This window comes from Mauremys mutica, chromosome 3 (assembly GCF_020497125.1).
Source record: "Mauremys mutica isolate MM-2020 ecotype Southern chromosome 3, ASM2049712v1, whole genome shotgun sequence".
In the NCBI taxonomy this organism is placed as follows: domain Eukaryota; kingdom Metazoa; phylum Chordata; order Testudines; family Geoemydidae; genus Mauremys; species Mauremys mutica.
The window spans coordinates 51,681,024-51,702,973 of record NC_059074.1 but is presented as its reverse complement, the minus strand read 5'-3'; the positions used below and the strand labels follow the sequence as shown (position 1 = coordinate 51,702,973).

Genomic DNA, 21,950 nt, shown 5'->3' with positions numbered 1-21,950 from the left:
ATACCTAGATTTTTATTCCATATGATCATTGTTAGGTGTCTTTTTAGGATGGTATGTTAAATTCCCCCTCCTCCTTATTTCATTATAGTTTCAATCCTACAGTTGATTGAATATTGGTGAAAACTTTGCTGGTTTAACAGATTTTAGATAATTGTTTAAATAATCATGGAAGTATATGCATTGTGTTGTGGCCCTAACTTTACTACAGAAGACTAAAGTCTGAGTTCTCAGTCTAAGTTACAGTGAAACAAGAAACTGTCTGGATCAGGATAATGGTGTGCCTGGAACTGTTCCCATCTTGGTCCAGGCAGGTTGTAAATTTGCAGTAAGTTTCCAGCAGCTTTTTAGCAGCATTTGTGAAAGCAGTGATGGTTTCAGCCGAGTTTCTAGCAGCATATATCTACAACATAAAATCATATCCATATTTGCCACTATGAATGTACAGAAGCTTGCACTGTAGCTGCCCCAGGATATGTCTGTTCTGTGGACTGAGTGCTTCAGTCTCAATACTGTCAATCCAGCACTTTTTCCAAGCCTTAAAAATTAAACTGTATAATATCTACACTGATACATATAACTTCCAATAGAATCAATTAAAACTGACCCTTATTGATGGAACATTAGGTTGAGGCATCTAAAATATCCTCCTGGGTTTGCTAGCAGAGCATAACTCAAGTGGCACTGAGGGATGAATTCCCATTAAACACATACAAAGGCTTTCCGTTCTTTCTCAGTTCCATCTGTATTTTCCAGCTTGAAGATAATATGCAATATACTTGAAAATGTACCCCAAGCCTGTCACCTTTCCAAACAAACTTGTCGCTTTCCCACAACTACAGTCTTCAGCTTCTCAGAGATGATCTATCAAAACCAAGCAAACAACTATTCAAGCTCATTAACCAGCTCCTCGAAGAGCAGATGTTTGAATTATCATACGCTTTCTGCCTGGCATAGGCTTGGTTCGCTCAATCTGGATGACCTTACAATGCCACCATGAGAATGCCTAATCAGCTCTTTCAATAAATCTGCTTATTCCCTTCTCTGACTCTGTGCCATTATTGTGATCATGCCCAGCATGAATGCCTGGTACCTTTACAGAATAACTGAAGATCTGATTGATTTTGATGATTTTTCTCCGTGGGATATGTGAACACTAGTAGACAGTTGTATTAGATTTTCATTATTTTTTTGTTTTATTGCTGATGGACTATTACACTATTTGCTTTAGCTAATAAAATTGAAGATATGTTCCCCCTAAGGAAAACAGATTCCTAAAGCTTTGGGCATAACGAAGTGAAATAGAGGATCAAAATGTACCTGAAATGTCCTGTAATCGATTTGATTCTTCCGGTCTTAACCTCATTAGTTTTCATTGTATTATCTATTGAGCAGAATTGTTTCATTTCAGATACTTTTTTATAGTTTTATTTTGATAATCTGTGTTTTTGTAGCTGAATGCAGATTCATTCGCATATAAAATAATTAACTCTTACTGACTGATCTTAAATGCTTATGGCAAGTTGTATCATCGACCTACTGTGTCTCACTAATATCCTGGGACCAACACAGCTACAACAACAGGGCAAACAATTATCTACCTAAGGCAGACATCCAGAGTATAAGGCTAACCATTGTAGGGTCATGAAGCTTTCGTCTTCCCTTAATTCCGGAATGTCATTCTGCATTTTTCTCATCACGAAGGTCTTTCCCTTGAAATAATTTCTGCCATGTTTCCTTTCTTCCAAGCTAGGAGACAGTCATCAATTCCATTTGACTAAGGGACTGAAAGGAAAGTCTAGAGTAATTGACAGAAGCCAGGAGGATTCATACATTGAAATCACCATTATTTCTATTTGTTTCTCAATGTCTTAATTTACTAACAGATACATTCTGTCCTTGGATGTTCACATGGTTCCACTGAAACTAAAAGGAAATTGGCCTAAATGAATAGGATCTAATTAAGCCTGACACTGAAGTGTTTAACGTAATGAAAGTTACTGTGAGCTAACAGGAAACTTTTCAGTGATCTACACTGTAAATATTGCTACTTCTGTGCCTGATCTTGCTCCCATCAAAACTTCCATTGACTTCAGTTGGCAACAGCCTCAGGCCTTCTGCCTGTAGGCAACATATGAGCTATCTAGACCACCAAGTCTTCTCAGATTCTACTGTCTGCAGTGTCTTTTTGTCTTAGGTTAATTACTACTCATAAATAACTCTCAAATCCACTTTGTTCTTATTGTCCTTTTCAGACTAGATCTATTTGCACCCATATATCTGTATAATTCACCATACTGTAATAATTATTCTTGCTTTTATATATCTAAAAATCCTTCTGCTTTGTCCGTTTAATTATGTTTTGTTGTTTTCCCCAACAACTCATAGTATTTGAAAATAGGAAGAAAATTTATGCTGAACTTTGCAGAATAGTATAGCTGATAAAAATATGTTGTGTTCTTAGGCTCTATTTTGGCCCTATTTTACACTTTAGATACGCCAACCACAGATCTGATCTTTCAAATGTAAGGTACTACATTAGCTTTAAAACTGGTTTTATTTTTCTTGTGGAAGAAAAAAAAATTCCTTCAAATGCATCTTTTTTTCCTGCTCTTTATTTCCCAGGGGTTTATTCCATTTTTATGGTTATGCAGCATGACTGATTTTTCTGGCTATTACTTATTGTAATTATATTTTTAATTTGATTAAGCACAAATTTGTTCTTCACCTGCTCTCAGTTTTGGCCTTCTTTTCTCTTTCTTTCTATCAGGTTTCTTAACAAACACTATAAATCAGCATACTTTTTGATGACTTACATTTATATTGCACCTTTCTTCTAGCGGGATTTTAAAGGTGAAAAGCATCAACAGTTCAATAATGCAAAACAGCATAACATAGCACTTTTGGGCACCTGCTGAGATTAGCAGGCATCCTGAACTCCTATTAAAGACAAAAGGATTGAGAGCAGCCTGCAGCTCACGGGATTGGGCCCTATAACAGATCCTATGAAGAATACCTTTCTGTACTTGAAACTCCATAGGCAATGTAAAGTAAACTGGACAAAGATCCTGGGGTTAATATTTCTACTACTGATAAAAGCCCTGTGTGAATCTTAATTATTTTTATTAATTAATAACATATCCTTGCACATATAGCAAGATCACCTCAAAGCTCTTCACAGATACTAGTGAATTAATCACCAACCATGCCTATAATATAGGTAAGTTTTATCCTCATTTTACAGAAGAAAAAAAAAACAGAGACAGAGTTTGGTTAAGTCTGCGGCAAAGGCAAGGATAGAACTCTCTTTTCCTGACTTTCAGTCCTTTGCTGGTGGTCAGGACCTTAGATCTACTTCTTACCTGATGGTGCCTCCCACAGGAGATACAATGTAATGCCTTGCTTGGGAGCATTCACTAAGTGCTGACTCAAGGAATAGTGTTACATCACTTCCTGACACACTTGCCTTGCAGTCTTTCATCCAAAAATTGATCAGACCTTATGTTTACTCTGAGATGTTTTGTTCTCACCTCCCAAGATGGTAAGGCTGCTGGCAGTTTTGTTCTTTTTCTAAAAGAGAGCTGCCCACAGCTTTTTCCTGTTTTACCCATCACACATAAAAATATTTTCATTGGCATATGTCCAGTCTTCATAAACATACACTGTATCCATCTCAACCTCTGGGCTTTGTTATATAACTTAGTACCTACTGATGCATTCCTGCCTATTGCCTTTCACCAGGTTCCCTATCACCCAGGGAATACTTGACAGCTCACCTCCAGACCATCAGTTTGAACCAAACTCCAGAGAGTTTGGTATTTCAATATATAATATTCTGAAACGGTAAAGACAAAGGGAGGAACAGATTTGCGAAACAAGACTTATTCTTCTTTCAGAGATGTCCCTGTGGATGCTCCACTCCAGGTGTTCATGCATCCCTGCGCCTTCGCTCTGGAATTTTACAGCTGTGCCCATATGGGTCGCACACGCATGATGCCTGCCTCATGCACCGTTGGTCGTTGAAGTATCGCGTGCATGACCTGTACTCCTAAGTTCCTTCTCAACCGTCTCCGGCCTGAGACAGAGCTCCGCAGTCCCATTGAAAACCTGTAGTTTAACTCAGATAAGTTACCTAGTTTCTTGTAAAAAAAATCCTTATTTTACAAGAACCCCCTTCCCAGCATGGGTCACCGGTTCCCTCAAGGTCCCCAAAATCCAAAGGACCAGTAAAAAAAACTTCCATCTTCCTCATCCCAAAGGGAGCTGACCAGAAAAAAATGGTAGCCAATGAGCTTGCACTTATTGGTGCCAACAGCACCGCAGCTCAGCACCTATGATGCCCCAGGCACCTCTGGCACCATCCACAGGGCAGCCGCCGCTGGCACCCACCACTCCTGTGCCAAGGCTAAAGGCTCTAAGTTGCCTGCCTTCACTATGGCACTGTTGGTACTTGCTAAGGAGACATCACCAACAACCACTCCTGCCTCGGTGCCACAGACCAAAGCCACCAATACCACAGTGCCGACACTAGCAACACCGATGCCTACCCAGCACACCGCACTGCTGGAGCAATCACCACTATTCCCTGCAGCACCTACACTATCAGGATCATGCCATTTAGTGCACCACAAGGATTTGTTGGTCCTCAACTTCACAGTCTCCTCTGTCCTCACATGTCCTCTGGTCTCCTCTGTCCTCCAATGTCTCACTGAGGCCAACGGTACCACACCAACATCTGTCTCCTATTCCATCACAGTTCTGCACTCATGAAGATGATGAGGCGGAAGGGAAATTCTCCCCTCACCACTCTTCACCAGTTAGGACACCTGTTACTACTGGACCATTAAGATCATGGTCCTCAAACGGGCACGACATATAGATGACACCATAGCAGCCATCCTAGCCCACGCAGGAACGTAGGCAAATCTCAGCCCCCACCCTCGGAGACAGTAGCGAGGGAGACAATGGCAGAGCAGGAAGAGGACACTGTTCCTGACACCTCACCACCCAACAATAATTCTTCCTTTTCACCAGATGAGGCAATTATGCCCCCCCCACCAACCATGGTGGATGACTTTTCTCAATTTCAAGACCTGTTTAAAAAAGTGGCTAATGAGCTTAAGATTGCCTTCAAGGAAATGCCAGAAACTCAGCATGAGTTAACAGACATTCTACAACCTTCTTCCTCCTCCAAGATAGCACTACCAATCAACACGGCTATCATTGAACCCACAAAAACAGTGTGATAAACTCCAGCCACAATTCCACCAACTTGTAAAAGGGTGGTTCACAATTACTACATTCCCTCCAAGGGATCTGAATTTCTATTCACACATCCAGCTCCCAACTAATTGGTAGTGGAAGCGGCCAATGAAAAGGGCAAACACCAGCATTTTTGCTCCACCCCCTCTGATAAAGAAAGCAAGAGGCTAGACCTTTTGGCCACAAAGTATATGCATCTTTCACACTTCAATTCAGAGTGTCAAACTATGCGGCATGACTAGCCAAATATGATCACAAGCATTACGGAAAATGTATGGACTTTATTAATGACATTCCTGAGGACAAGAGACAACAATTTAAACCCCTGATCTCTGAAGGACAAACTATTTCATGTATGGCTCTACAAGCCTCTTTGAACATGGCTGACACTACATCCAGATCCACTGCCATGGCTGTGGTCAAGCAACAGTCCTCGTGGTTCAATTAATCAGCATTTCCACATGAGATCTAGAATACTGTTGAGGATCTCCCTTTCACTGGGGAGAAATTGTCTGCAGACAAAATCAATGATGTGCTGTACACGATAAAGGATTCCGGAGCCATGCTCTGGTCCTTTGGCATCCATACACCTGCCACAAGAAGGAGACAGTACAGGTATCAACCATATCAACGTCCTAGATACCCCACACATACACAGCAACACTAGAGACCATATGAACAACAACAGCAGCAATGACAGAGACAAGGACCACAATGACGACACCCTCCACCACCAGCGGTGTCTCAACCTCCTCCCTCCAATAAGCAAATTTGAAGTCTTTGTCAAGGGTCTGGAAGACCTCTCACCTGTTCCAGCGTGTACACTAACCATCCAGCTTTTCTGAGGCTATTTGCTCCCTTTCTACACCGATTGGGTGGCTATTACCATGGACACATGGGCCCTAGAAGTCATCCAATTGGGCTATGCCATCCCTTTCCTGTCTATACCCCCCCACCCATCCCCCCACCCAGTCCCTTTTCAGGGATCCCTCTCATGAGCTCTTGTTACACCAAGAGGTAGATAACCCCCTCCAGTTGGGGTCAGTGGCGCCTGTGCCTGTACAACACAGAGGGAAGGGGTTTTATTCCCACTATTTTTTTAACACAAAAGAAAAGTGGGGGGTGGCGACCCATCCTCGACCTCAGGCAACTATACAAGTTTGTGAGGAAGCAAAGATTCAGGACGGTCACTTTAACAACAATAATACCATCGCTGTATTAGGGAGACTTGTTTTCAGCCCTCGACCTACAGGATGCTTATTTTCATGTTACGATACATCCTGTCCACAGGTGGTTTCTGAGATTTACTTTGAGCACAGACCACCATCAGTACAAAGTATTATCTTTCAGCCTGTCAACAGCACCCCATCTTTTCTCCAAGATTCTCGCCATTGTAACGGCACACCTAAGAAAACAAGGCATAATAATTTTTCCTTACCTGGATGACTGTCTCCGGAAGGCGCACTCCCAGTCAGAAGCCATGTACTCCACACAAACAGCGATTCACTGCTTCCAAAGCCTCAGCTTTAAACATAAAGGCATCAACACTAGGACCAAGGCATGTACCTCGACTCCAAGACGGCAAGGGCATCACTCCCATGAAACAGGTTAGACAAGTACAGACAATCACATCCACAGTGCAGAACAGTCCACAAATCACAGCCAACAAATGTCTACAACTCTTGGGCCACATGGCAGCATGCACATTTGTGGTCAAATATGCACATCTGCACATGCACTGCCTACAAGGATGATTAGCATCTGTGTACAGACCAAACAAACCACAAAATGAGCATACGCTTAACAATGTCCCACAAGGTCAAGGACTCGTTATCTTGGTGGACTCACCCATGCAACCTGTGGCCCAGGATCCTATTCAGACAAGACTCTCCATCACAGATTATCACAGCAGATGCCTCCCTCATCGGGTTGGGAGCACACATGCAATGTCACACAGTACAGGGACTATGGTCCACAACCGAGACAAGCCTACATATAAACCTTCTAGAATTCCATGCCGTCCACAGTGCCTGCCTCCACTTCCTGCTGGAAGTGGCGCGGGCCGGGGGACTTATTGGCTGCCGTTTCCAGCAGCCCCCATTGGCCTGCAATGGCGAACTGTGGCCAGTGGGAGCCGCGACTGGCCGGACCTGTGGACAGGGCAGGTAAACAAACCGGCCTGGCCCACCAGCGGCTTTCCCTACACAAGTGGCGACCCCAGTTTGAGAAACACTGCCATAGCAGAACAATCCAGGAGTATAGCCATATCCACACAGAGACCCTCTAAGTGGATATCTGGATACATTTGCCTATGCTATCAATTAAAAGGCACTCAACCCCCATTAACCATTGGGGTGCACTCAACCAGATCTATATCTATTATATCTATATATCCACAGTGTTCCTAAACAACTTTCCCTTGATAGACGTATGTAAAGCCGCCACCTTGGCCTCCGAACACACCTTAGCCAAACATTATGCAGTCATGCAAGGCCCTAAAGCAGATATCTGACTTGGTCAAGTGGTATTCTCCATGATTATCGTACCCACTCCAAAGCCTCTGCCATCCTGCTTTATAGTCACCTGGAGTAGAGCACCCACAGGGACATCTCTCTCGAAGAAGGGAAGGTTACTCACCTTGTGCAGTAGCTAAGGTTCTTTGAGATGTGTGTCCCTGTGGGTGCTCCATTTCAGGTGTTGGTGCTTCCCTGTGCCTTTGCTCAGAGAATGTTACAGCAGTGTCCATATGGGTTGTGCATGTGCGGTGCCTGCCTCATGTGCCATTAGCAGTTGAAGTATCATGTGCATGACCCAGACTCCTCAGTTTCTTCTCCACCACACAGCCTGAACCAACTCCGAAGTAGAGGGGAGGAGGATGGGTAGTGGAGTACCCATAGGGACACTCATCAAGGTGAGTAACCTTCTCTTCTCTTTCCCAATATTCAAACTCTTGCCCAGTTTATAACTACAGCAACTTTAAACTAGTTGAAAGTTCAAGCTTTGGGTTTTGTAAATCTTAATGACAACTAAACACTTTTATAAACTCACTTAATATCATGAAAAATAACAGCTCAAACATTTATGAAGTTTTCTGAAATGTGACCATTTTCTTCTTTCACTCCCAATTAGTAGTGCACAGCTTCCAATCTCTTGCTTAACATGAAATTTTCAAAAATTTGATTTTGCTGGTGATTTTATAGCCCCAAAGTGTATGTCAACTTTGCCTATAATACTCAAGCTTGACATTCTGTTAGATAAGATCCAAACTGGGAATAAATGCAGGCTACTAACCCAAAGGCATTCTCTGACTTTGAAACTAAATGAGACATTCTTGTTCTGTTTTTTCAGATATACTGTAACAAGCAGAGATCATTTAACCTCTCTCCCTTAAGGGATAGTCAAATATCTTCTACATGAAATTAAATTTTCTTTATGATAATATAAAGAATGCTACAGATGACTGGATTCTCTGTATAAAGCCTAGATATGTCTGGTTTTTTTAATCTACATTATCTGTTTTTTCAACTAAAAACACTTCAGTTATTACCAGGGTTTGCTGGAGGGGATTTATTTATAAGCATGTTTAACTTAACACGATCAACAACCTAAAATGCACAGTAGTAGTTGCAGTAATTCAATTTGTACTACATTTAACTTGTGGGAATAAAGTAGCTCTTTTCTCTCTCTTAAAGTATGTCTACACTTCAAGAGGGGAGTGTGATTCCCAGCCCGAGGAGGCATATTTGCCCTAGTTCTCATCAACTTAGCACACTAAAGATAGAGTGTGGGGCCAGATGCCCTGAGTATGTACCCATTTGAGACCCTGTGCGTGTTCTAAGGGTGACTCACTTGCTCTGCTGCTGCCATTGCTGCTACATTTTATTTTTAGTGTGCTATCTCTGATCGAGCTAGCGCAGGTATGGCTCCTGCAGCTGGGAATCACATTCCCCAGCTCAAAGCGTAAAAACACTCTAATCAGTTTGAAAATCAGCACAAGAAAGAAATTATTCCATTCTGGGGTTTTATTGGCACAAAAATAACGTTCTGGATACTGATTTGGTTATAACTTACATAGGAATAGAATAGATGATTAAAAGATTTTAAGTCAGCTCCTTTCTTCTTCCACTGTCTGTCCTCTGACAGATGATGATCTGTATGGAGGTGGAGGTGAAGTCCCACTTGCTAAACAATCTTACTACCACACATTATAGTGACACCATTTTTTGCATGTTTATACTTTTTATGAGGATGCTTTGTGTGTTCACTTTCAGGGCAATGTATGTAATGTCCATTTAAAACCATTAGCAAAAATCAAATGTGAGGATTTTGTGACAACTCGGTGATACACCCAGGTGTGCAGAGGAAGTCATTTCCTCAAGTTAGCAAAAAGAAATTTTGCCTCTAAACCTATCCCAGTGTATTTGGTGTTTATCGAGACATACGTACTTTTATGAATCTCATTAGAATTATCTCAGGTACATGCTGGCCAGGTTGCCAAGTAGTATTCCCCTAATGCAGAGTTTCCTAATCTTTCAGGACCAGTGACACTTTCCAGACTAAGGACTATTTTGTAGCCCCCTTAGTATAAGCAGGTGACAATGAGTAACCATGTTAATAGTAGAAATAACTACACTGCTGGGTACATTTAAACAGTTCCACTGGTATCAGAGACACTCCCTATCTGTACAACGGAGAATTTCACCAGAACATAACAGTGCAGCTGGTCTCTGTGGTTTGCTCATGTTTGCACAATTTCACACTTTTCATTTAATACACTCCCTCCCTGAGACAAGGTAAAGACATCAGTAGTACCTGACACTCTGTAAAATATATTGAAGCAAATAGATGGTGATGGAGGAAGTGTTGCAAGCTGTTTCAACAGTCATTTATGTGTATGTACTTAAACTGTTAAAGTAAAGGGATTAAATAGGGACATGTATAATCCTTGTCATATAAATACGCACACATATTAAAACAATAAAGGCAGATGATAAATGTCCCTGATAAATCCTTATATACCATATATACTCGCTCATAAGCCAAACATTTTTGGTCCAAAAATGATGCCTCAAGGAGCGGGGGTTGGCTTATAAACTGGTCTACACCAAAATTTAAAGATTTTAAATTCTATGGAATCATTGAATTGAATATCTAATACATTATTATTTTGTTTACTTGGAGCATCTGCAGGCACAGAGACCCTCAGCTCCCTGTAGCCGCGGTTCGCCGTACCCAGCCAATGGGAGCTGTAGGAGGTGGCATGCCACTTCCCGCAGCTTCCATTGACTGGGAATGGCAAACCGCAGACATTGGGAGCTGAGGGGCTCCATGCCTGCAGACGCTTCAAGTAAACAAAATATCCCAACCCACCAGCAGCTTACCCTGATGGGCCGGGAGCCAAAGTTTGCCAATCCCTGAAATATAGGGTCGGCTTATGAAAGGGTCATACAGTTTTTGCTGTTTTTACCTAACCACCATGGGGGCTCGGCTTATAAACGAATGGGGGGCCTAATGAATGAGTATATATGGTACTTACAACGTTTTATCATTAAGACTATTATAAGTATGTTAATAATTATGCATATGAAGATATTACCAATCTATCATATGTTCTAAAGTTCACAAAGAATTACTAAAGGAGTATGAAATTCAGCCTTCAATTCAGTAAATATATATTTTAGGGCCTTCACCTCTTATCATAAGTAATGTAAATTATACCTCAGAATAATTTGTATAGTAAATGGTAAGCAAAAAAAAAGTTCATTTTCAGAAGACATCGCTAAGGTTACTAATCACAATAAACCTTCCATCAGCTGAGAAAGAATGCTGGATTCACAGCTGAGAACTGCTATTGTTATCTGTGACTTTCGTTAAAGAAAGAAAATCTACAGCATGATTCATTAACTTTATTTTCTTCTCACAGCTTTCATTGTATCTCTCTCGCTCTCATTTCGTGCGGGGAGGAGGAGAAGTGTAGTTTCTACATCATGCCACACGACAGCTGCTGAAAACTGATTAGAACAGTGGCTCTCAAACTTTTTTTTTTTACTGGTGACCTCTTTCACATAGCAAGCCTCTGAGTGTGACCCCCTTATAAATTTAAAACACTTTTTTAATATATTTTACACCATTATAAATGCTGGAGGCAAAGCGGGATTTGGGGTGGAGGTTGACAGCTTGTGACCCCCCACATAATAACCTCATGACCCCCCAGAGGGGTCCCAACCCCCATTTTGAGAACCCCTGGATTAGAAGATCATGAGGGCTGAACAGGAAGGTGGTGGAATTAAATGGCCTGAGCCACAATCCACATTTCAGACCAACATGAACAAAACACACCTACATTTTTAAGGTTTTGGATTCTACTACCTCTCCATTCCTGATGCTGATCTCATATGCACCCATTTTACATGGGTGCAACTCATTTGATTCCATTGATGTTATTTCTGATTTTTGCAGGTTTAAATGATAGGGCATTAGCTTGTTCTGTCTCTCTCAGTTCCTGACCCCAAAAGATCTCATATCTGTATTGAAATGCACCTTAGAGCCTTCTAGAGTCTAACAGTCTTTGCTGGACTGATTGGCAGGTTCCTTAGTTAAAGAAGACAATGACTCATGGAGAAAGATGGGAAGCAGAAAAGGAGGCCTCAAAATGTTCAGACATGAGCTGATAAGTTCTGGCAAGTATATGCCCTTTTCAGGAGTTCCCTGAATCCAATCTCCAGACTTCAACTTTTGCCCTTCTCCAAGTTCAAACGCTTGCAGCCATATTTGGATAGTACCAGACATACACCTATACATTTTCCAGTTAACAGGCAGTTTATTTTTTAAATGAATTTTTACAACTTTGTCCCATTTCTGCCATAAGACAAAATAATAAGATATTGAATGCAATGGCACTGTACTGTGAAACTTGCAGGTGGCAAAATGTTAGTTCACATTTTAGCTCAAGAACTTGTGTAAGGTGAGATGAGGTATAGTGGCTTTTTGCAGCTCAGCTTGAATTTAAACTGAACAATTCTGTGCAGCTCCATTTGTTACTTAATGTAGCTGTAAAAGTGTTTTGGCCCTTTGGTCTTCTGTATTCACTGCATAACCTTCAGCATATTTAACATTCATACTGTTCCTCTACGAAAAAAAGGCAACATGTCCTTTCTCTGCTGCCTTAACTGGATTTTCTGAGTATTTTTTTTTCATATTAAAAAACCCCAAAAACCTCAACTGTAAGAGCAAGTGATTTAGGGTGCCAAATTGTTTTGTTGCTTTAGTTCCAAAGGAACAAGAAGATCAAAGCCAGAAATGAACTGCTGAAGACCCAACAGGAGGTATTAGATGCAAAAATGGCAATACTAGGGAAAAATCTATAGAAAAAAAGTAAAACATGGTGTGAACTGAACTAAATCTTGACCGTATGAGAAGTGGCCTGCACTTACTACACCATAACATTTGGTTAAATTTAGTCCTTAGGACATTGCAATAAAATCAGTAGTTGTCCAATGAAAGAGGGAAACTCTCCATAAGACAGGTCTCTCTTAGGACCAAATTTTTCCATCCTTATTCATATTTAGTATGTTACTACACAAATAATCCTATTGGCATTAATGAGAAGATTTATGGAGTAAGGAGGCAGGATCAGGTCCATATTAATTAAATCAGGCCTTTTAAAAGCATATGTCTTAATTTCGACTGCTGTTAGATGCGGATTAGGGCACTGGCACCAGAACTGGGGTGGGGCAGAGGGCTAGGTCCCCCCAAACTTTTAAAAGTGGGAGGGCCATACCCCCTTTTTAACAAAAGAAATATAAGTGAAGAATTCATGTTACTTGCAGACTCTTCTCTTTCCTCCCACCCCCACCAGCGGAATAATAGATCCTACCGGAGAAGTGCTGCAATTACATCTTTCATCCATCAGGGGCTGTTGTGACACCAGAGGGGAGGGCAGCTGGCTCACTACCAGACTAGCCAGGCACAGAGAGGGAGGGGGCACTTTGGCCTTGCTCCCACCACTTCTACAAAGGTTCTGGCGCCCTTCGGGGTAGTAATTCACAGGATCATACATGTGTACCTTTACCAATAGTACACTGTACAACTTGGAACCATAAAATGTCTTAAAGCCTTTCATATTATAATTATATGTGCTAATAAAATATAGCCTTTTCTTCTTCTGTATGAAAGGAAAGACCTTGGTTTGTGTAAGTGTGAGAGAAGGTGTGTATGTGTGGGCGTTTGGAGGGCACAGGGGTAGCATTTCTTTAATTCAAAGATTTTCTATTTCTTATTATTACAGGCAGAGCTGATGGTGATATCTGTAGTTAAGGTTTCCTAACACTTTCCATTACAAGTCTTTATGTTTTTAGTTGAATAAAACTATGGCAAATTTGAAACTTGGAGGCTGAAATTTTCTGCACTTGCTCTAGGTTGGATTGATTTAATTTAACCGATTTACTTATATTTCAGCAAAAATAGTTCTGTCATTTCTGGGAAGGGGGCTAGGGTAAAATAGGTAGTGTTGTTACTGTTAAAACACCTCCAGGGTTTGGAACAAGAACTTCATGTTTGGTAGGATGATGGTCCTGGAGTCAGTGACATGCCTTGTGCCGTTCCCTATGCAACTATGCTCAGATTTGGCTCAGTAATAAATCTCTAAAAAAAACCCACCATTTATACATGAGGTTACAATACTTTGGTATATATTTCTTATTCTTGTTTTTTGGCCAATTTTAGCCTTGCATTCTATCTAGTGAGTCACAATTTAGTTAATTTGTCTTCCTCTGATTTAAGAGGATGCTGTGAGCCTGTGCTGTTCCCTATGGAACTAGACTCAGATTTGAGTCAATTATAAATCTCTGAAAAATCACCATTTATACATGCTTAGTTCAGCGCGCTAGAGGTTTGCTGCTAAAATCTCTGAACATTCCATCTGCACAAAGGACGCTGTAACCCCCTAGAGTTGTCTAAATACCAAGTGCACTAAGCATGCACCTCCAAGGTACAGTGCTAGAACTCTGGGCAGGCCTAAACATTGTGCCTGTGGCCTAGGGGAAACAGAGATTAAATAAGAAAGAGCATGGAAGGAAACACTGCTCCCCCTTCCTCCATTAAAAGTAAAAGGAGAGATCCTGCTTCTTCTCCTGGCTTGAGTAAGTACTTTTCCTCTTCCTCCTTGATCTGAGGAAGGATTATGTCCAAACATGCTCCATTCTTCAACTGTAAGTAATCTGTCTAATATGGTTTACTTGGACTGTGGGCATGGCCATGGATTAGGCCCCATACACAGTTTTCCTTCCCCTAAAGCCCCCCAGAGGATGCAAATCCAGGCCTATCCTGTTTAGGAAATACTTGTATTGGCAAGCTTATTGTATTCTTCCATATTCTGAAACTTCACAGTGTTTTTCTTTATCTGTACTAAAGGACGTTGGCATTGGGCAGCACAATATGGGTGTTATTTTTTCTGTACTTAACATACATCATGCAGATGCTTATGGTTATAATAAACTAGATGCTACAGGTATTCCAAGACTGAGATCATTTTTGCTTTGTATTAAACACAGGAATAAGAATTAAAACTATTTGCCCCACAGAGTTATAATGCACAAATTCTACCTTAAAGAATGACTGTATTAAATTATGTGATGTTATAACATGACAAGCATGGACATTAGATTATTGCCTCTCTCTATAGGAGCCAAGGTGCTTCTGCTGAGGTCTTTTTCCTGCTTTTCTGAATTTTTCTCTGCTACAGTGACACATGCCTTATATTTCCATCCTCTTTGTGGGAGGGTTTTTAATTCCATTCTATATTTTTAGTCCTACTAAAGATGAACTATAGATGCTGATAAGATCATGACTGGATATCTGTGGATGCAGATGACAGTATGGGGTAATGGTAGCACTAGTAATCACAGAAAGAAAAGGCCAAGGAAATGACTGTGAAGGAGACAAATAATGAGTATCAGGAAAAGGTGAGCAAATTGAGAAGGAAGTTCCACAGGCAGTTCAGTCTGGCAAAAAGCCATGTCTGTATGTGACTTGGAGGGAAAGCAAAGCATAATGAGAAAAAGTCAATGTTGGGGACAGGATGAACAAAGACAGTCCTGGCCATATGAGTTAAATGCATTCCAAAAGGTACATTCAGCACACAAATAGTGACACATTTTAATCAAAGGGAGAACAGTCTTGATGGTTCTTGGGCCGCATTCCTCAAACACCTTTCATTTGGAATCTGAGAAGAATGCATTCTGCATTTGATTCTCTTTATCCTGACTACTTAGGATTATTTAAGAAAATTACCGCTCTCCAGTCTAAGTTTCACAGTATGTTCTTTCCAGTTGTGAAATTTAATTTTCATACCAGTTTTTGATAGTACCAGTGTGCATTACAAGACTACAAGTAATTACCCATTTATTTGTTTTGCATTTTCTTGCTCCCTTTTCCTGTGCTCATTCACTACAATGGCCTGTGTTAACCTTGCAAGAAAGCTGATTTAGCAAGTTTTAAATAAAATAACTTCTTGTTAGCACAGACAGAAATATTTGATGATGAAGAGCATCAGAGCAGGCCTAACTGGTCTGTGTTAAAATAATCAGCCACTGGATGACCTGGCTTGTTTCTAGTCTGACAGAGCCTGTGTGCAAATTATAAATTACATATCCTGCTTCAAGCTGATTGGGAATGCAAGGTGTTAGCAAAAATAAGGTTGTATAGCAAATAACTGAAATAATCTCAGTGTATCAATTTATAATAAAAGACTTAGGCAGATGACTCTTTCCATAAACACAATGAATGCCCTTTATTCTGTCCTCTGTTGAGTCATTTGTTGTTCCCACTTGTTCCTGGGGTTTACAGGCTTCCATGAATTTATCAGCACCCTCACTTTATGAAAACGTCAAATGTGATTCTAAGAAGTGTAGTGGGAGGGGTGTCATAGGATAGGCGAGAAGGTTAAAACTATGGCCTGCTCTACATTACACAATTTGGTCAACGTAAGGCAGCTTACATCAACCTAATTATGTTAATGTTTACACTACGGCCTTGAACCACCAATGTAAGTGTCTTACTACACCTACATCGTAATTCCTCTTCTACGAGAGGCATAGCATCTATGTCAGTGTAGTTAGGACGACACAGTGTCCAGGGAGGAACAGAGAGCTGAGGGAGGGGAAGCTTGCCAGAAGCCGGTGGGGCAGCCAGGCTTCCAGCAGGGAGCTGCCAGCAGAGCTGAGAGACTGGGCTGTCAGCTCCCCAAACTGTCCCTTTTAGGTCGGTGGAAGTTCTCTTGGTGAGGACGCGCACCACCCAGCCAAGGAGTGTAGTGTGAACATGCACCATCACAGTAATTATTGTGGTGGCTGTAAGTCGACCTCATATAGGCCAACTTAAGTTTTTAGTGTAGATGTACTCTTATATTTTTCTCAGTTTTCAATTTTTTAAAAATAAACTGTCATTTGAACAATTTGCATGCAAAGAGCAAATTGCCATATACCGTGTACTGTGAAATGAGTGAAACTGATTAAAAAAGAGAAAAAAACACTTTTAGACATATTTCTTTATTGTGTCCTATACTTAATTACTATCTGAAAACATTAACACACCCTAGCTAAGTCATAAAAATGTAAAATATAAAATTTGAATACAAAAAAATGTTTGCCTCTAATTTCCTGATTTACAGCCAGCTCCTTCTTCTGCACACCCTTCCTTTACCTGGGATTCAGTGGAAGTTTTGACTGTGAAAGGAGTGTGGGATTGATTCCAAAGATATTGACTTTTGTACTACAGCTGGATGAATAACTGACCACTCTAGTGAGGGGAGCTCCAGTGCAACAGAGGGCAGATTGCAATGCACTGAACATGCTAGAGGTGGGAAGGTGATTGAAGAAAAGAGAGACGACTGCCTTGGGAAACTCACTCTAATTTACCCCAACTTCCCCGTCTTCTCATTGTAGCTGGGAACATGACCAGTGGATATTAGCACAGTAACATGTATTTTAGCTCTAAGTTTGGTTTTATAGTGTATAACAGCATCTGCAAAAGGCTTTTTGGAACAGCTCTGTGTTGAGAGTGGTAGAGTACCACGGCCCTCGAGCAAGGACATGGTGGAGGGTACATTTATCTAAGTACTTATAAGATCCTCATCATCATCATGGCATCTGAGTGTCTCACAATCACTAATGGATTTTATGCTTTCAATATCCCTGTGAAGTAGGGAAGTACTATCCCCATTTTACAGCTGGAAGAACTGAGGAACAGGGTAGATTAATTCACTTGTTCAAGGTCACACAGGAAGTCTGTGTCTGAGTCAGGAATTGAACTCCTACTCACTGCATAACTGTCCAGGGCCCCATGGCACACAGACGGCGTGTACCCAATGCCATTTTCCTTTACTTTTCTCCCTTGCATGGCCAGCCAGCTTCATTGTTTGGTATGTGAAGAGCTGAGGTGCAGTTCCATGGCCCCATATGCTTCCTGCCCCTTATGAGTGGCTAGTGCTCCAAGGAGTAAGACTTTGGCTCGCAGATGACTTACATTTCTTGCGCCCTCCCTTTTCCTTGGAGACCCACACAAGGACCAGCTACAACTTGTCCTATACTTTCTACAATTTTCTGTATCTACAGAGTAAATGATACTTTGTAGTAAAGTTTGCTTGTCTGAAGTACACTGGCAGAAGACAAATGAACTGCTAGGACCATGTAGAATCAATTTAACATCTGTATATATCATATATATCAGAAAATATGATAATGCCACTATATACATCCATGGTATCTCCACACTTTGAATACTGTGTGCAGTTCTGGTCACCCCATCTCAAAAAAGATATATTAGAATTGAGAAAGTTATAGAGAAGGCCAACAAAAATGATTAGGAGTATGGAAGAGCTTCCATATGAGGAGAGATTAAAAAGACTGGGACTGTTCATTTTAGAAAATAGATGCCTAAGGGGGGATATGAAAGAGATTTATAAATTCATGACTGGTGTGAAGAAAGTAAATAGGGAAATGTTATTTATCCCTTCACATAACACAAATACCAGGAGTCACCCAATAAAATTAACAGGCAGCAGGTTTAAAACTAACATAAGGAAATACTTCACACAACACAATCAATCTGTGGAACTTGTTGCCAGGGGATGTTGTGAAGGTCAAAACTATAACCAGGTTCCCAAAATAATTAGATAAGTTCATGGAGGACAGGTTAAGTTATGATCAGGGACACGATCCCATGCTATGGGGGGTCCCTACGCTCTGACTGCCAGAAATTGGGACTGGATGACAGGGGAGGGATCATTTGAAAATTGCCTTCATCTGTTCATTTTCTCTGAAGCCCCTGGCATTGGCCATTGTTGGAAGACAGGATACTGAGCTGTGGACCACTGGTCTGACCCTGTATGGCCATCCTTATGTTCTTATATACTCATTCTTCCACATAAGCAAAATTAGACTGGAGATCGAGAACTGACTAAAAATTACCTTGCCTTTATGGATTTTTTTTGTTCGTATTCTCAAAACACAGAAGAGCTAAATAGTTTAAACCAATTTACTACTACTTTACTTATTTAACAGGCGATGCCATATGACAACTCTAGCCTTACCTGGCTAAATTCTCTGCAGGAATAACTCCATTTACTTTATTAGAGTAATGCAGCACAGAATTTGGCTCATTAGATCTGAAAAAGTTCTGGATCAAGCATCTTTATGATTCATAATAGACAGAACTAATCAATTTCCCAGAGTTCCACACAACCAAGGACTAATGAAGAAATATTTCTTTGATGCAACATACTCTACATTTTAGCTTATATTTTAACAATTTTATCGTCTGGTTTATAATTGGTTCCTGCTCTTCAGTGGTAGTTTCCACTGGCTAGTTTTCTCTCCAATCCAGTAGCTTGTGCCCCAGTTCCCATGAAGAACATCCAGTCTCTGTTCAATATAGCTTTCACTCTGTTCTGTCACATCTTAGTCTTTGCAAGTATTCCTCTTTAGAGAGACCAGATGTTATCAGCTATATAGTATTAAATTCCCTGCATCTTGCATCTTCCCTGTAGTGGAGTGGGGGGGACTAGTATTTTGAACTTTTTTATTGAGTTTCAAAGATTTAATATCTAGAGGTAGGGAGACAAAAAGGAGACTTGCAAGCTACCACAAAAAAACAAAAAATACACAGGGTAATTGTCATGAGAAAGCAATTGTGTCAGCAGCACCTTAGTACATACTGTTTGTTTCACTACACACATTCAGATTATTATGTACACTTAAGAGAACCACTCCCAGAAGACTTGGGGGGAAATAGTTCTAAATATCTTTACAAATATTTTGAAAATATAGGACTGAGATTTTTTTTCATTTCTTAATTTAGTAAAATATTTTGCTTATTCAATATATTTCTCCTATCCCCTCTTCAATAATTAGAGCTAAGGCTGCTCAAGTGTTAATTGTACCAGTGTAGTCACTTGGGGTGGTAGGAACAGAATAAAGAGCTGACTGCTCCATGAACTACTCAGGAGTCATCAGAGAGGAGCTGAGCTCTGATGAGCCTACTATAATTGATCATCAGCAAACAGGAGGGTAGGTTCTCTGCTTTACTTCTGCCAACCCTGGCTCTGCAGCTCATGGCCCACTTGTTTTCACCTAAACCCTGCTATTTCCTGCCCCTGAACATTCCTGTTCATCCGTAGCCCAGTCTCCCCCATCTCTCAGCTCCCTGGTGTTCTTCATAGTGTATCAGGGAAGTAGAGTTGGTGGTAGAACAGGAATGGAAGTGAAGGTGGGAGACAAGACGATTCAATGGAGATGCTGAAGAGGAACAGACAAGGTACGGGAGATATAGGAAGGTCTTTCAATTTTGGGAAAAAAGGGTGTCCAAAGCCATTAAATTGGCTCTGTGGACTGATTATAACTTTCACTTGATTATCTTTCTCCACACAAATATAATACAGTCTCCCAATCTTGGAATTATAAAATTATTACACACACCCAAATCAGGGGGAAAAAGTATTTGAAATATGTATTCATTATTGATAATTTATGCCATTCTCCCTTTGATAGTAGTTCTGATGAGTGAGTTCTCCTTCATGATGCTCCACTAGCTGATCCAACAACACATAATACTGAGAGCATCAGTAAAATGACATAACACAATAACTGATATTATCTATCGTTTAGATTAAAAGTATCCCACACAAACCCACTTGCTTTATAATATTTGGCCAGGAGCATATATTACATCAGCAGCATGCATACAGCTGTTGATATGTTGGACACAGGTGTTTGATTTTTTTTTCTGCCTAACCAGACAGCAGCATTTTAAAAAAAGATAAAATTGAAAAACCCACCTGATAGTTGTTTACAGGAAGACATAGTAACATTTAGTGAGCTAATCCTCCTCATGCTACTTCCCTGCTCACCCTCATCTTCTGCTTTGCAGATGAAAGAGGCAGATATGTAATGGAGAAAATTTCCTGATTTATCTTGAATGCACAACACATATATATAATTAACTAGTTACAGCTTCACCAGCAACACTGAAGATACACATGGAAAGAATATTGAATTGTGAGTAATTCAGGTAAAGAAGATCATCTTTTCCCATACCTGTCCACACCTGACATCTTAGTTTCAAACACATCAACATTGGAAGAATGATGTTGTAGACAATGGGGGTTGGACTAGATGACCTCCTGAGGTCCCTTCCAACCCTGATATTCCATGATATTCTATGACAGGGCAATGGTTTGGGACTCAAAAGACCTGGGTTTAATTCCCAACCAGGTTAAAATTTCTGTGTGTGACATTGAGATGTCAGTTGATCTATCCTCTCCTCGGTTTCCCATCTACAAAATAGGGATAGTACTCAGAGTGGGTCTTGTAATGATAAAATTCATTACTGATTGCAAGATGCTACCATACCTAAAGTAAAAAAAGCTAAAAGCCTATCCCAAACCTGCTTTGCTTGGACCATCCACTTTTCTCTTCAGGACCACTGAGGAAGCAGTCCAGCTGTGCTGTGTTTAATTGTACTCAGCCATAAGTTTACCACTTTGTTATACTAATTTTACTACAGTTTGACTCCATTCAAATCAATAGAATTATACCATTTGAAAACCTGCAGTAGTGAAGTGGATAACAGCAAGGCCTCCAGAACGTCTGTTTATGAGAACAGCCTCCTAGTGGCCTCTGTTTGTATACGTTGGAAGTATGCTGTTGTGAATGCCCTTGAGATGGTATCTTGCAATACTGCCAATAGACAGTCTTTCCTTTCAAATATATCACTTCTTCCTCCCAGTGTAGTTCTGAAGGGCAATTTGTTGGTCCAAGCCTTACAAGCATACAATTTGTAGATGTGCCATGAGATAAAACCTCCTAAAAAAAACTTAAGCTGGAGTTTGCAAACTTCATAATGCAGCTGGCTCAGAACTTCACTCGCATAGCTAGCCTAGCCTAAATGGTCTCAGGTTGACTATGACAATCCTACTATATTCCCAGTACTCTAGGAATCATGCAGGAAGTTATTCACAACTACACTTGAACAATGTGAATAGTACAATGGATATGTATAGTCACCATCACTACTGTATTGGCCCATTTGTCCATACAATAAAGCTAAAACTTAACGGCTCTGGGAGAAATTGTGAGAAATGAAGTCCATAGCATTTTGTCATTGACATCAGTAGAGCCAGAATTTCACCTTCTGCA

General features: G+C 40.6%; 1 protein-coding gene and 1 long non-coding RNA gene across 2 annotated transcripts in view; one reads left to right on the top strand and one right to left on the bottom strand.

Moving 5' to 3' along the window:
* LOC123366634 (protein eyes shut homolog) overlaps positions 1-21,950 on the top strand; it is a 335,154-nt gene that overhangs the window by 200,676 nt on the left and 112,528 nt on the right. The gene's annotated exons all lie outside the window — the stretch shown is intronic.
* Positions 265-18,913, bottom strand: LOC123366948. Its single transcript, XR_006578232.1, has 3 exons — positions 18,848-18,913; positions 1,630-1,782; positions 265-400 (listed from the first exon to the last, which is right to left on the bottom strand). It is a non-coding gene; the product is annotated as an uncharacterized LOC123366948 (long non-coding RNA).